This window comes from Chiloscyllium plagiosum, unplaced genomic scaffold (genome assembly GCF_037043375.1).
Source record: "Chiloscyllium plagiosum isolate Xiang-an unplaced genomic scaffold, Cpla_swu_hap1 HiC_scaffold_48, whole genome shotgun sequence".
NCBI lineage: Eukaryota > Metazoa > Chordata > Chondrichthyes > Orectolobiformes > Hemiscylliidae > Chiloscyllium > Chiloscyllium plagiosum.
The window spans coordinates 24034416-24050161 of record NW_028270186.1 but is presented as its reverse complement, the minus strand read 5'-3'; the positions used below and the strand labels follow the sequence as shown (position 1 = coordinate 24050161).

Here is a 15746-nt window from a genome sequence, read left to right as displayed (position 1 = left end):
GTCTTGTCTAATACCTTCTAGATTGCAGCAAGGCCAGTTTTGACGTTTCACTTGCGGACCAGGCGTGTCCTTTTCCATCGCTATTTTCAAACTAATAGAATTGTGGTGACTTTGCAAAAGTGCTCCCCCACAAACTCTTCAGCCCCTTTCACAACCTTATTTCCCAAGGGGAGGTCAGGTTTTATCCCTTTCTCCAGTCGGGCCAGTCACATACTGATTGAGACAGTTTTCTTGAACGCACTGAACAAATCCCTCCCATCCAACCTATGGAACACTCTGGCAGTCCCAGTCTAGGTTTGGAAAGTTAAAATCCCCCACCATTACAACCCATCCTTCTTACAGATATCTGAGATCTCTGACATATTTGCTGTTCAATTTCCTGCTGACTACTGCAGGCCTGTAGTACAGTCATATCAAACTGATTATTCATTCTTATTTCTCAGTTCCATTACATAGTTTCAGTGGGCGATCCCCAGGAATATCCTGTCTCAGTGCTGCAGTGATGTTTTCACTGATCAAAAACTCCACTCCCCCTCCTCCCTTGCCTCCCCATCTATCCATCCTGTTGAATCTGTCCTCTGGAACAATGATCTGCGAGTCCTGTCCCTCCCTCAGCTGTGTATCTGTAATTCCTGTCATTTCCCAGTCCCATCTTCGCATCCATGCCGTGCGTTCATCTGCCTTACCTGTCAGGCATTTTACATCAAAGTAAATGTAATTTAATTGATGAGTATTCCCTCATTGCCTGCTGTGCTCTTGCCTGGTTATCAATTGAAATTACTTTGTTGAAATTCTGTCCCAGCCTCAACCTTCAGACTGCAGCCAGAGACCGTCCCCCTCTCTGTAGACAACACCCTCATCTTTCCTGTCTTTTGAAATCCTGATAATGATACCTTCTGCTTTCACTTCCGAGTGATTAATGTCCATTAGGAACAGCAATGGGTCCTGCACAGATCCCTGTGGTACACCTGCTGGACAAAGGCTTTCAATTACAAAACCAACCCTCCACTAATTGTGGTGCCAATTTGCCAACATGCCTTCGATCCCATAGGATCTTCCCTTTTGGACCAGCCTTCCTTGTGGGACCTTGTCGAAGCCCTTAATGAACTCCATGGTATCCACATCATCTGCACTGCCCTCATTAATATTTTCAGACACCATTTCATCAGACAAGATATTCCTGTATCAAATCCGTGCTGACTATCCCTAATCAATCCTTACCTTTCCAGTTATTAATTCAAACTGTCCCTCAGAATTGGGACATTGGGATCACTTCTTGGGTAGAGGTGACCTGTACCAGAGGATGAAAGGCACTGGATGCAGAGGGGCACCAGCATCCCAGGGAGGAGATTTGCTTGTATTACCTTGCAGAATTTAAACTATTTTGGCAGGAAGTTGAGACTCTGAATAAGACAGGGGCCATCAACTCGTCAGGGGAAAATACATCAGCCATCGAGAGCATGTTTCCTATCCAGGATATCCGGGGCACAGAATAGGAAGGGAAAAGAATTATGGTTTTCAATACATTAATTTCAATGCACGAGGCCTGACTGGTAAGGCAGACAAGTTCAGACCATGAATTAGCTCTGCGGACTGGGATATTATAGCCACAACAGAAACATAGCTGAGAGAAGGGCAGGACTGGCAGAGCAGGGTTCCAGGATACAGAAGCTACAGGCGTGACAGAAGGACAAGTAAGTGAGGAGGGGAAGTTCTCCCTCTGACTAGGGAGGACAGAACAACAGTGCTGAGAGACAGTATTGTTGAGCAGTCATTAAATGAGGCCATATTTTCAAAAGTTAGAAACAAAAAGGGGATGGTCAGTCTGCTGGGTTGGTGTTCTAGATGCCCAAATAGCCAGCAGATACGAGAGGAGAAAATGCGTATAAAAATAATAGAGTAGTATTGGTTGGAGATTTTAACTTACGATGGATTGACTGGGTCACCCACATTGTAAAAGGACCATACGAGGTGGAATTTGTCAAATACGTCTAAGAAAGTTTCCTAAACCAAGATATAGAGGGTTCCACGCTACTCAGACGGATGCAACACTGGACCTCCCGTCAGAAACCGAGGTTGGGCAAGTGACTGAAGTGTCAGTCAGAGAGCACTTTGTGTCCAGTGACCACAACTGTCTTTGTTTTAACATAGTTATGGAAAAAGATCAGACAGGTCCACAGATTCAGGTCTTAAACTGGAACAGGGTCAATATTGGGGCCATTCAGAAGGATCAAGCAAGGGTTGATTGGGTGAAGGGAAAAATCACACAACACCAGGTTAACATCCAGCTGTTTACACAGGAACCTTGATTATCTGAACGAGATGGGCGGGCAATAGTACATTCAGATAATTGGTTATTCGAATAATCGATTGCATGTCGTTCGTTGAGGGCTCAGAGTTTTCGGTAATGCCTAGTCCCCGTTGAGGTGACTAGGCAGCAGCAAACCATGCGTGAGGCCTCACGCCCCATCAGCCCCCCAAAACTTCCCACTGCTCGCCCCCAAACTCTTCCAGCACCGCCCCCCCACCCCTCAACATCGCTCCCCCGCCCGCTCGCAAACCCATCCAACACCACCCTCCGCCCACCTCCAACAGATCACCCTGCCCACCCCAAACACATTCAACATCACCCTCCGCCCACCTCCAACAGAGCACACCGCCCGCCCCCAAATCCATCCAACATCACCCTCCGCCCACCTCCAACAGAGCACCCCGCCCGCCCCAAACGCATCCAACATCACCCTCCGCTCGCCTCCAACAGAGCACCCCGCCCGCCCCAAACGCATCCAACATCACCCTCCGCTCGCTTCCAACAGAGCACCCCGCCCGCCCCCAAACACATCCAACATCACCCTCCGCCCACCTCCAACAGATCATCCCGCCCGCCCCCAAACCCATCCAACATCACCCTCCACCCACCTCCAACAGATCATCCCGCCCGCCCCCAAACCCATCCAACATCACCCTCCGCCCACCTCCAACAGATCATCCCGCCCGCCCCCAAACCCATCCAACATCACCCTCCGCCCACCTCCAACAGATCATCCCGCCCGCCCCCAAACCCATCCAACATCACCCTCCGCCCACCTCCAACAGATCATCCCGCCCACCTCCAAACCCATCCAACATCACCCTCCGCCCGCCTCCAACAGATCATCCCGCCCGCCTCCAAACCCATCCAACATCACCCTCCGCTCGCCTCCAACAGAGCACCCCGACCGCCCCAAACGCATCCAACATCACCCTCCGCTCGCCTCCACCATCACCCTCCGCTCGCCTCCAACATCACCCTCCGCCCGCCCCAACTGAGCACCCTGCCCGCCCCCAAACCCATCCAACATCACCCTCTGCCCGCCCCAACTGAGCACCCTGCCTGCCCCCAAACCCATCCAACATCACCCTCCGCCCACCTCCAACAGAGCACCCCACCCGGCCCAAACCCATGCAACACCACACTCCGCCCGCCTCCAACAGATCACCCTATCCATCCCATACCCATCCAACATCACCCTCTGCCCGCCTCCAACAGAGACCCTGTCTGTCCCCAAACCCATCCATCATCACCCTCCGCCCGCCTCCAACAGATCATCCCGCCCGCCCCCAAGTCCATCCAACATCACCCTCCGCCAACCTCCAACAGAGCACACCGCCCGCCCCCAAATCCATCCAAAATCACCCTCCGCCCACCTCCAACAGATCATCCCGCCCACCTCCAAATCCATTCAACATCACCCTCCACCCACCTCCAACAGATCATCCCGCCCACCTCCAAACCCATCCAACATCACCCTCCGCCCACCTCCAACAGATCATCCCGCCCGCCCCCAAACCCATCCAACATCACCCTCCGCCCACCTCCAACAGATCATCCCGCCCGCCCCCAAACCCATCCAACATCAACCTCCGCCCACCTCCAACAGATCATCCCGCCCGCCCCCAAATCCATCCAACATCACCCTCCGCTCGCCTCCAACAGAGCACCCCGACCGCCCCAAACACATCCAACATCACCCTCCGCCCACCTCCAACAGATCATCCCGCCCGCCCCCAAACCCATCCAACATCACCCTCCACCCACCTCCAACAGATCATCCCGCCCGCCCCAAAACCCATCCAACATTACCCTCCGCCCACCTCCAACAGATCATCCCGCCCGCCCCCAAACCCATCCAACATCACCCTCCGCCCACCTCCAACAGATCATCCCGCCCGCCCCCAAACCCATCCAACATCACCCTCCGCCCACCTCCAACAGATCATCCCGCCCGCCCCCAAACCCATCACCCTCCGCCCACCTCCAACAGATCATCCCGCCCGCCTCCAAACCCATCCAACATCACCCTCCGCCCACCTCCAACAGATCATCCCGCCCGCCTCCAAACCCATCCAACATCACCCTCCGCTCGCCTCCAACAGAGCACCCCGACCGCCCCAAACGCATCCAACATCACCCTCCGCTCGCCTCCAACATCACCCTCCGCTCGCCTCCAACATCACCCTCCGCTCGCCTCCAACATCACCCTCTGCCCGCCCCAACTGAGCACCCTGCCCGCCTCCAAACCCATCCAACATCACCCTCCGCCCGCCCCAACTGAGCACCCTGCCTGCCCCCAAACCCATCCAACATCACCCTCCGCCCACCTCCAACAGAGCACCCCACCCGGCCCAAACCCATGCAACACCACACTCCGCCCGCCTCCAACAGATCACCCTATCCATCCCAAACCCATCCAACATCACCCTCTGCCCACCTCCAACAGAGACCCTGTCTGCCCCCAAACCCATCCAACATCACCCTCCGCTCGCCTACAACAGAGCACCCCAACCGCCCCAAACGCATCCAACATCACCCTCCGCTCGCCTCCAACATCACCCTCCGCTCGCCTCCAACATCACCCTCCGCCCGCCCCAACTGAGCACCCTGCCCGCCCCCAAACCCATCCAACATCACCCTCCGCCCGCCCCAACTGAGCACCCTGCCTGCCCCCAAACCCATCCAACTTCACCCTCTGCCCACCTCCAACAGAGCACCCCACCCGCCCCAAACCCATGCAACACCACACTCCGCCCGCCTCCAACAGATCACCCTATCCATCCCATACCCATCCAACATCACCCTCTGCCCGCCTCCAACAGAGACCCTGTCTGCCCCCAAACCCATCCATCATCACCCTCCGCCCACCTCCAACAGAGCACCCCACCTGCCCCCAAACCCATCCAACATCCCCCTCCGCCTGTCTCCAACAGATCACCCCGCTTGCCTCCAAACCCATCCAACCTCCCCCTCAGCTCCCACAAACCTGTCAAATACTGCCCCGCCCGCCTCTAAAAGCGCCCCCCCACCCGGCCCCAAACCCATCCAACATTACACCCCCCGCCCGCCCCACCTACCATGTGTTCCCATACCCCCAGCTGCCCCGCCCCCCCGTGCGCCCCTGCCCTATCATCTCCTCCCCCTCCTGGGCAGCCAGAACGGACACCAACAGTAAGACAGGTGGGTAAGTCTCCAAATAGCGCACGCGCACATGCACACATACACGCGCGCGCACATGCACACATACACGCGCGCGCACATGCACACATACACGCGCGCGCACATGCACACATACACGCACGTGCACATGCACACATACACGCACGTGCACATGCACACATACACGCACGTGCACATGCACACATACACGCGCGCGCACATGCACACATACACGCACGTGCACATGCACACATACACGCACGTGCACATGCACACATACACGCGCGCGCACATGCACACATACACGCGCGCGCACATGCACACATACACGCGCGCGCACATGCACACATACACGCGCGCGCACATGCACACATACACGCGCGCGCACATGCACACATACACGCGCGTGCACATGCACACATACACGCGCGCGCACATGCACACATACACGCACGTGCACATGCACACATACACGCACGTGCACATGCACACATACACGCACGTGCACATGCACACATAGCTACACACAACTTTTCCTTCAACATTTTGAAAAGTTACACGTCTGCCCTGTGCAGGACAATGTTCGAGAGAATATCTGGGGAAGGGGGATTTAGGATTTAGCCCTATGCAGAACTCCAGTCTACATCTGGAGAGCCAGAGAGGATGGGAGGTCAGTCATTTGGAGATGTAACCTGGGCTCAATATCTCAGCAGTATTTCAGTAGCTGAGATCTGTTTTAATCAGTGTGAACAAAAAAACACACAGTCAGGGTTCAAGCAGCTCTTTGATGTAATGTTTCTATCGGGACCTCGAGATCTCCTTTGGATAATCCGATATTCAGACAATTGATATTTGGATAATCGATGACCCACTGTGTTTGGAAGCATTAGATTTAGAAGCACTGGTGATCATTCAAAAGATGAAAGACTTAATCAAAACTTGTTTAATATTTCATTCCATGACACTACCATCCAGTTACTATAAATTCTGTGTCTTATGACTGTGCTCCACAACCACCTGATGAAGAAGCAGTGCTTCGAAAGCCAGTGCTTCTAAATAGACCTAGTGCACCTGTAAGCTGGTGTTGTGTGATTTTTAACTTTGCCGATCCCAGTCCAACACCGACACGTCCAAATCATGGGTGAGTCTGTTTGATGGAAAAGGAATAACTGGCAAATGGGAGGCTTTTAAAAGTGTGATCTCAAGAATCCAGTATGTCCCTGTTAGTGTGAAGGGAAAATACCCTACAACCCTTCCCACTTTGACCATTCTGGAGATGGTTACTAATGCTCCCTTATCTGTCTTCAACCAAAATTACTGCCCTTCTGGTAAATCTGTCAGACACCATACCCTTCATATCTGGCTCACCTGCAGAGCCTAAACCTTCCTGTATCTATAAACATCTTCAGCCATGACTACCCTCCATATCTCTATTTGTTCCTCCAGTCTATACAACCCACTTTATCACTGTAATCTGCTCGATTCGCCTGAAACATTCCTGCCTGTATAAACCGCTCCATCCAATCAACGTCCTTATCCCTGTCACCTGGCCCATCCCTCCCAACCTCTCCATCTCCCTGAAATCCTGCAGGCCCTACAGCTCTCCGCATTTCTGTTCTCTCCTATGGCTCTATGGTCCTCCTTCCCTGTGAAACCACCTCCAATCCCCACACCCAGCCCAGTCTGGGTCATCTGCTTCAGATCAGGCCACTGGTGTTTCTGTTACCTCTGGCACTCCGAGAAAACCTTCCTAATTGTGTCTATTCATTCACATCTGATCCCGTTCAGCCTCGTGAAACCTCTTCCTGCCATTGTAACCCACCCTGTTTGGAACACAGAACAGTACAGCACAGTTTCTCCTGTCACCACATCTTTCTGGTGACCAAACCTTGCTGATACTTTGACAATTCCAAAAAAAAACTGAAATTGACTTTTTCCTAGAATTTCCTGTCAGAGCCTAATTCACTGTCCGTTCCTGTTCCTTTCTGCTTGTCTTCAGTCACATCGCCATGCTGTCCTGATGCGTCACCTTCTCACTTTGGATTTGGAAAGCTCCTTTCACCTGAACTCTGTCCCTGCATCCTCTCTGTCAGTTGAAAGCCCTGTCCAGAAACCCACTGAAATGTTTGGCCAGGACACTGCTCCCAGTAGTGTTGTTTTTAATTCACTCATGGGATGTTGCTGTCTCTGGCTGGCCAGCATTTCATGACCACACCCAAGCTGCCGTTTAGCGAGTGACTTCCCGATCATTTCAGGGGGCAGTTGAGAGTCAACATCCTTGCTCTGGGTCTGGATTCATATGTAGGCCAGACCGGCAGTCCATAACAGATTTCCTTACTTAAAGGGTATTAAGTAAGTTAGATGGGTATCCCTGCTACTGGCGTTAAATTCTGGATGAGGAATCGATTGAGGGTAACACGAGGCCATTGCCTAGCCCACTGATTGCTCACTTATCCCTGAGTACTGCTCCCAGTGCACCTTCGTCCTGACCGTGATTTGATCCTGATACCTTTCAGCACTCTCGTGCTATCACTCAGTATCTCTCCATGTGGTATCTGTCACTGTGAGGGTATAATTGCTGCCCGTGGCTGCACCTTTTGCTGTTATTCCAGATCCTGACCCAACAGTATTCTCCACTCCAGGGAGACGCAGCAGCACAGGCCAGGGATGGAGACTGGATTTTCCAGGTCTCTGTGGGACTCAGTGCCATTCTCCATGTGTAACCCTCACTGTATCAGTCTAATGTCCCATTCTGTTCATTTCTCTGACTCCTGTAAGTATTCAGGATGCTCCTGACTCAGCAGAATTCCCAATTCCTGTTTCATTCATCACCACATTGAAGACAATCGGTCAGCCAGAGAGATGAAGAGAGACATATGGAGCCTTCAAAAAACCCTGCAGATCTGTAAGATCACTCACAGTGAACAGAGCAGAGTGTATTTAAGGGATCGAACTTTGGTCTAGAAGACATGACATAGATACAGTGTTGAAGAAGGAACACAGTGCATGATGGTCCCAGGCTCAAACACCCCCCTCTTGTTAATTTTTAACTCTGCTGTACTGAGCCTTCCTGTGTCAATCCAGGCCTGTGCTGTCTTAGTAAGGATCTATACAATAGAGGGGAAAGCAGGCCTTCCTCAAGGTGATGGTATTGAATCCTGGGATCTTTCCGTTCTATATTCCCTCCTCACGCTGTCTCTTGTCATGTGATAGAGTCATACAGCAAGGAAACATGCCTTTCGGTCCGACTTGTTTGTGCCAATGTCTTGAATGCTTGTAATTCCCAGAATTTTTCCTATTTCTGTAACCTCCACCACTATCATATTCCCGCTGTATATTTGAAACCTACTCCGATGCTGACAACACTCCCTATGTGTAAATTGCTCCCATGTCGATAACATGCCAATCTCAATAATCTCATCCTGCACCCAGTACAATAATTCCTATTTCTGTAGTTTTGCACAATACTTACAGTGCCCCCATCTCTGTAAAATCATCCAACCGGGACCAAAATACCCACGTGTGTACTTTCCTCAAGCCCCAAGAGAACATGATGTCACTGTAACCTTCTGCAGTTCCGATCACACTCCTGAATCTTGGCCTTTAGCACCACACGATTTCAGTAACCTTCTCCCATCCCTACCACCTTCCTTATCTGTATAAACACCTCCAGACCTTTTTCAAGCCACAACAGCAGGCCACATCTCTGTTTGTTCGTCCACTCCCTACAGTCCTCCCAGCACCTCAAACACTCTCTGTTTGCGTAATTCTGCAATTTGGGGCAGCACGGTGGCTCAGTGGGGTACAATAGTGCTTCACAGCACCAGAGACCCAGGTTCGACCCCAGCCTCGGGTGACTGTCGGTGTGGAGTCTGCGCATTCTCCCCGTGTCTGCGTGGGTTTCCTCCGGGTGCTTCGGTTTCCTCCCACGGTCCAAAGATGTGCAGCTCAGGGGAATTGGCCATGCTAAATTGCCCATAGTGTTAGGTAAATTGTCGGAGAGAAGCGGGTCTGTGTGGGTTACTCTTTGGAGAGTTGGTGTGGACTTGTTGGGCCAAAGTACCTGTTCTCATGCTGTAGGGAATCTAATCTAAACTCTCCCTCTGCGTTCCATATTACTGTCCTAAATATATCCCTCTATCCATAAACAGTCCCAAACCCTTCACACCTCAAGACTCTGTGAACTCCCACAGCTCCAACATCCCTCCTTCACTGTGTAACCTTTTCCATTTCTGAAACACTCTGAAAATGTGGACATCCTACAAACCTCCCTATCTGCGTAAACCTCTCAGGTCCCTGTAAAACCCCCGATCTGTGGAAACAACTCCAATGCTTGTGACTTTCCCGATCAGTTTCTACAAGACTGGCTATCTATGTAACATCCTCCTGTCGCTATCACCAGCCCTGTCAATGTAAGCTTCTCCAGTCTCCCCACCAATCTAATCATCTCCATAACCTTTTTCAGCTCTTAGACCCCTATCTGTGTAAACGTTACATTCCCCTACAACTATCCCTAAAGCAGAAACCACCTCCAGTGTCTGTAATACTCCCTATCTGTGTTTGTGTCTCCAGGCTCTATTGCTGTTCCTGTCTCTGTAAGCTCTGACAGATTGTACAGCTTTCCGGTCCATATAATTTCCAGAACCTCAGCATCTGACATCAACAAATGTCTTCATTAACTATAGCCTTCCGTATCTCTGTTTGTTCCTCAATTCTATACAACTTCATAGTCTCTGTTAATAGCACCATTCCATAAAATACTCCCTGTCTGCGTAAACTGCCCCAATCCTCCACTGAGAAGCCTCCCTGTCCTTTTGATCACCTGTAATCCCTTCAGATCTCCCTGTATCTTCCCTGATTCCATTGAATACGGTTCATCTCATATTGTAACTCCTCTAACTCATGTGTTACTCCATATCTCTGTGGTATTCTTCAGTTCCTGCAATTCTCATTCTTTATCTCCAGAGTTTCTAATCCCCCTGATCGATGTAAGGTTATTGATCCCTTACAGCATGTTTAACACCTGTAGCAGTCGTCAACTCCTCAACGCATCCTGTCCCTGTAACCTCCTCAAGTACTACAGCTCACTGTCTTTGTAATATCTTCCAGTATCTGCAACCCTGTTGGTTTTTGTAACCCCCTCCAGAACAGCACTCCACATCTCTGTGTAACTGATGGGAATGCTGCAAACCTGCCTTCACAGTCCTCAATAACTCTCTGAACTCCTGCATCCCTACAACCCTCAGTATCTCTGGTTCCTCCAATCCCTACACTTCTCCCTGGCTGTGTGAACTGATCCAACCTCTTCAACCCTCCCTATCTCACTCACTCCTGCAGCTCCATCTATTGTCCATGTCAGTGTAATTCCCGACACCAACAATCCTCCCGGTCTCAATAAACTCCTGCAGCTCCAACTACCACGACAATCTATGTAGTCTCCAGTCCGTCCAATCCTCCCTTTCTCTATAAACTCCTGTAGCTCCAAATACCACCCCATCTGTCTACTCTCCAGTGCCTATAACCCTCCCTTTCTCTATAATATCCTGTCTCTCCAACTACTACTGTGTAATCTCTAGCCCCTATATTCCTCCTGATCTCTGTAACTCCTTCAGAACTGATAACCCTGTAACTCTCCTTGACATCTTTCAGCCCGACAACCAAATGATCTCTAACCACCAATAGTGATCTCAAACCACCCAAACTCTGTAATATCCTCCAGTCTCTACAACCCAGCTTTTCTTTGTTCGCTTCTCTGGTGTCTGTATTCCCCTTTATCTCCGGTTACAGATCCTTGCTCAGGGAAGCAATGTCTCAGTACCTAATCCGTAAGCAAACAGGAATCTTTGGTGTATCAATAAATGTGCTTCATTTTCTAAATTTTAACGACTGCAAGTTCAACCTTCTCCACCTCTTCTCATCAATATCCCTCCATTTTGAGGAACAGTCTGGTTAACCTTCTCTGGGCTGCCCCCAATACAAGGACATTTTCCCTCCAGATAGGGGACCAACCTGTTCACAGTATTCTCAGTGTGGGCTGACTGGAGTCCTCTATATTTATGGAGAAAGTGAGGTCTGCAGATGCTGGAGATCAGAGCTGGAAATGTGTTGCTGGAAAAGCGCAGCAGGTCAGGCAGCATCCAGGGAACAGGAGAATCGACGTTTCGGGCATAAGCCCTTCTTCAGGAATGAGGAAGGTTTGTCCAGCAGGCTAAGATAAAAGGTAGGGAGGAGGGACTTGGGGGAGGGGCGTCGGAAATGTGATAGGTGGAAAGAGGTCAAGGTGAGGGTGAAAGGTCAGACTGGGGTGGGGGCGGAGAGGTCAGCAAGAAGATTGCAGGTTAGGAAGGCGGTGCTGAATTCGATGGATTTGACTGAGACAAGGTGGGGGAAGGGGAAATAAGGAAACTGGTGAAATCCGAGTTCATCCCTTGTGGTTGGAGGGTTCCTAGGCGGAAGATGAGGCGTTCTTCCTCCAACCGTCGTTTTGTTGTGGTCTGACGATGGAGGAGTCCAAAGACCTGCATATCCTTGGTGGAGTGGGAAGGGGAATTGAAATGTTGAGCTACAGGGTGGTTGGGTTGGTTGGTCCGGGTGTCCCAGAGGTGTTCTCTGAAACGCTCCGCAAGTAGCTGGCCTGTCTCCCCAATATAGAGGAGGCCACATCGGGTGCAGAGGATGCAATAGATGATGTGTGTGGGGGTGCAGGTGAATCTGTGGCGGATATGGAAGTTTCCTTTGGGGCCTTGGAGGGAGGTGAGGGGAGAGGTGTGGGCGCAAGTCTTGCACCTCCTGCGGTTGCAGGGGAAGGTGCCGGGAGTGGAGGTTGGGTTGGTGGGGGGGGTGGATCTGACGAGGGAGTCACGGAGGGAGTGGTCTTTACGGAATGCTGATAGGGGAGGGGAGGGAAATATATCCTTGGTGGTGGGGTCCGTTTGGAGGTGGCGGAAATGATGGCGGATGATGCGCTGTACATGGAGATTGGTGGGGTGGTAGGTGAGGACCAGTGGGGTTCTGTCCTGGTGGCGGTTGGAGGGGCGGGGCTCAAGGGCCATCATGTAGAGGGATAGAATTAGGCCATTCGGTCCATCAGGTCTATTCTACGATTCGGTTATGGACGCATTGTTTCTCAACCCCATTCTCTCACTCCCTGTAACCATTGATCTCCTTATTCATTCAGAACCTGCTTATCTCTGAGTTAGATACACTGAATCACTTAGCATCCACAGCCCCATAAGGGAGTGAGTTCCACAGATCCATCGCCCTCTGGCTGAATAAATTTCTCCACTTCTCCATTCTGAAGGGTCATTCCTTCGTTCTGAAGCTGTGCCCTTGGCCCCTAGTTTGTCCTACTACTGGAAACATCCTCCCTACGTCCACTCCATCCAGGCCCCTCAGTATTCTGTAAGTTTGAATGAGATTCTACCGCCGTCTCTGAAACTTCATCCAGTGCAGACCCAGACACTTCACCTGCTCCTCATATGACACGAATTTCATTTCTGCGATCGTTCTTGGAAACCCATTTCTCGTACCCCTTCACATCCTTTGTCCAGACTCTGAATGAATATCGTGTAGAGTGTAGTCCCTAAACTGACCCCTGCAGAGCTCCCCTCATCACCAGTTCCCATCGTGATAAAATCCCCTTTCTTCTCACACTCTGCCTTGTGCCAAACAGACAAATCCACTATCCGTGTTAAGCATGTTGGTCTGAAATGAAAATTTCATTTCACACACACTGCTGAATTTATGTTTCGATCTGGCTGTAAACAGCAGAGTTTCACCATTACCTTCCCATCCGTAATTCCCTGGAGAAGGTGGTAGTGAGCTGGCTTCCTCACCCACTGCAGTCCTTTGGGTGTAGGGACAGACACAGTGCTGGGAGGATGGAGAGTGGCTTGGCGGGCACCTTGGAAATGCTGGTGTTCCCGTGCACCCGGAGCTCCTGTCCTTCCAGGATATAGTTGTTCCAGGTTTGTGAAGGGCTGTTGAAAGAGACTTCTTTAGTGATCTCAGTGCTACTTGTAGATATTTTATTCATTTATTCATGAAGATAAGCTTTGTTGGCTGAGCTCGCATGTGTTGTTGATTTGGAGTTGTCCCTGAGAAGGTGGCGGTGAGCCACTGCATTAGCTGTTGGAACTGTTATTATCTGTGTCCCCTCCAGCAGGCGCTACAACACTCCTCACGTCTATAACTGCACACAGACAATGCAGCTCTACCTTTTATATCTGGCATCCTCCCCGACTTATAACTCTTGTAGTTCCTCACAATATCTCACCTCCTCCATTCCCATCTGTGCCTGAGATCTCTAAAATTTCTTTATTCTTGTTTAAACTTCTGATCACCTAAACTCGATCCCTTTTTAAATTTGTAAACCCTTAAGCTTCTGTAACTCTCCACATAACTGTATTCAATGACAGCACAGGTTCCCTTCCTAAATCTCTATAATTACGATGGTTGTGTGTGCTAAATTGGCACTGTTCATCCTCCTTATCCTTCTAAGAACTTCCAGCCCCTATAATCCCATATTTGGAATGCTCCCATTCTCTGCATCTCCTCAATTCCTGACGGTCCTTGAACACCACAAGTGCTCCAAAAGTTTATATTCCGCCCAGTTACTGTAAGTTTTCTAACTCTGTAACATTCAACAGTCTCCAGTACCTTACACCACTTGCTGTCAATTTGTATTTGTTGAAGTCTACACATTTCTGTCAGCAGCTCAGAAAAAGCCTTTTAGGTTCTCCAAAGCTCCGTCATGGACAAGCCACCATCTCTGTATTTCCTTTGCCTTCTTCAATGTCTGAAACTCTCACTGTATCTTCCAGGAAACGTCTTTAGTTGCTGCAGGTCCCCAGACAATCTGTTCCATCCCATACAGCTCGCTCAATCACTGTAACCCCCTCTGTTCTGTCTAATCCTCCTCTTTTCCACTGTCTTCCAGGCACAACAGAGATCCTATAAGAGAGCAATGCGGAATGGGATGTTATAAACCTCAGCTGAGGCTTGAGGCCTACCAATACCTGGGAATCACAAAGGAAGGAACCTGAGAGAGAGCACCACAGAGCAGGAGAATATTCATCAGCAGCGAGGATCGAGGCTGACTGGGACTTGGAGTTGGAGAAACAGCAGAGTAGGAAGGGTGAAGTGGTCTGAGAGTCGGAATTTAGGGAGCTAGATGGATGCTTAGCAAGTGGTACCTCAAATGTAGCAATCCCTGGAATACTCCCCGTGCCATGTACAAGTGAGACCAGAACTCAGAGTTTTAGGTAGATGAGAGTGTGACTAGAACGATGGTGCAGTAGGAAGGGCTTCAGCTTCTTGGGACATTGGGACTGGTTCTGTGGAAGGCAGCAACTGGACAAGCCGGGAGGGCTAACGTGACAGAGCTGGGACTGAATTCATTGTGGGCTGTGTGGGAGGGATTGAAAATAACTTGATGTGTGCTTAGGATCCAAAAAGGAATAGTAGAGGAGACTACCAGGATTCTCAAAATAATGGGAGATGCAGTTGGTACTAATTTACAACAACAAGTTAATTAGTGGAAGATGGAGTGAGAAAGGAAGCCTTAATCTGAGGTACTCTGCATGAACATAAATACTCGGAATATAGGGAGTTCCAGATGTAGATTAGTGTGTGGAAATCTGATGTACTGATCACCGAGAGCTGGCTCAAGGAATGGCAGGACTGTGTGTTAAATATTGCTGAGTATAAAGGATTCCAAAACGATAGAAGGGAAGGGAAAGAATGAAGGTAGAAGTATTGGTTTAGATTAGCATTAGTTTAGGCGTCCAAGAGAAAGAGGATCCGTCCAAGGACAGAATTTGGCTGGAACTACAGAACAAAAAGTGTACAATTACACTGTGAGGTACAGTCTGTCTGCCAGGAACCAAAGAAATGATGGAGACAATAAATACGCAGGGTCATTTGAGACCGATGACCAATACTACAGATCAGTTATACTGAGAAAATTAATGTTTCCAGATATTGACAGGGATACTGGTGGTGAAGGTTTACGAGGGTCAAGTGTTCCTGGATTACATGGAGGAGAGCTCACTGGAGGAGTATGTATCCAACCCAAGAGAGCATGTACTATTGGATCTGGTCCTTGGGAAAGAGGTGGGGCAAGTGGATCCAGTTTCAGTAGGGGATGGTTTTGGGGTGCAGCGATCATTTTATTATAAAGTTCAGGATAATGGTAGAGAATGAAATGCAATAATTGAGAGGGAGAAACATTAGTTGACTGACAGCAGCCTTCAATGGGGCAAGTATGAAGCTG

General features: G+C 50.1%; 1 long non-coding RNA gene across 1 annotated transcript in view; it reads left to right on the top strand.

Annotated features, from left to right (window-relative positions):
- The window catches only part of LOC148135754 (uncharacterized), a 66464-nt gene extending 51609 nt beyond the window's left edge, over positions 1 to 14855 (top strand). The window contains exon 10 of the long non-coding RNA XR_015754963.1: positions 14412 to 14855. This is a non-coding gene — a long non-coding RNA (uncharacterized LOC148135754). The remainder of the gene's footprint in view (positions 1 to 14411) is intronic.
- The last annotated feature ends 891 nt before the right edge of the window (positions 14856 to 15746 follow it).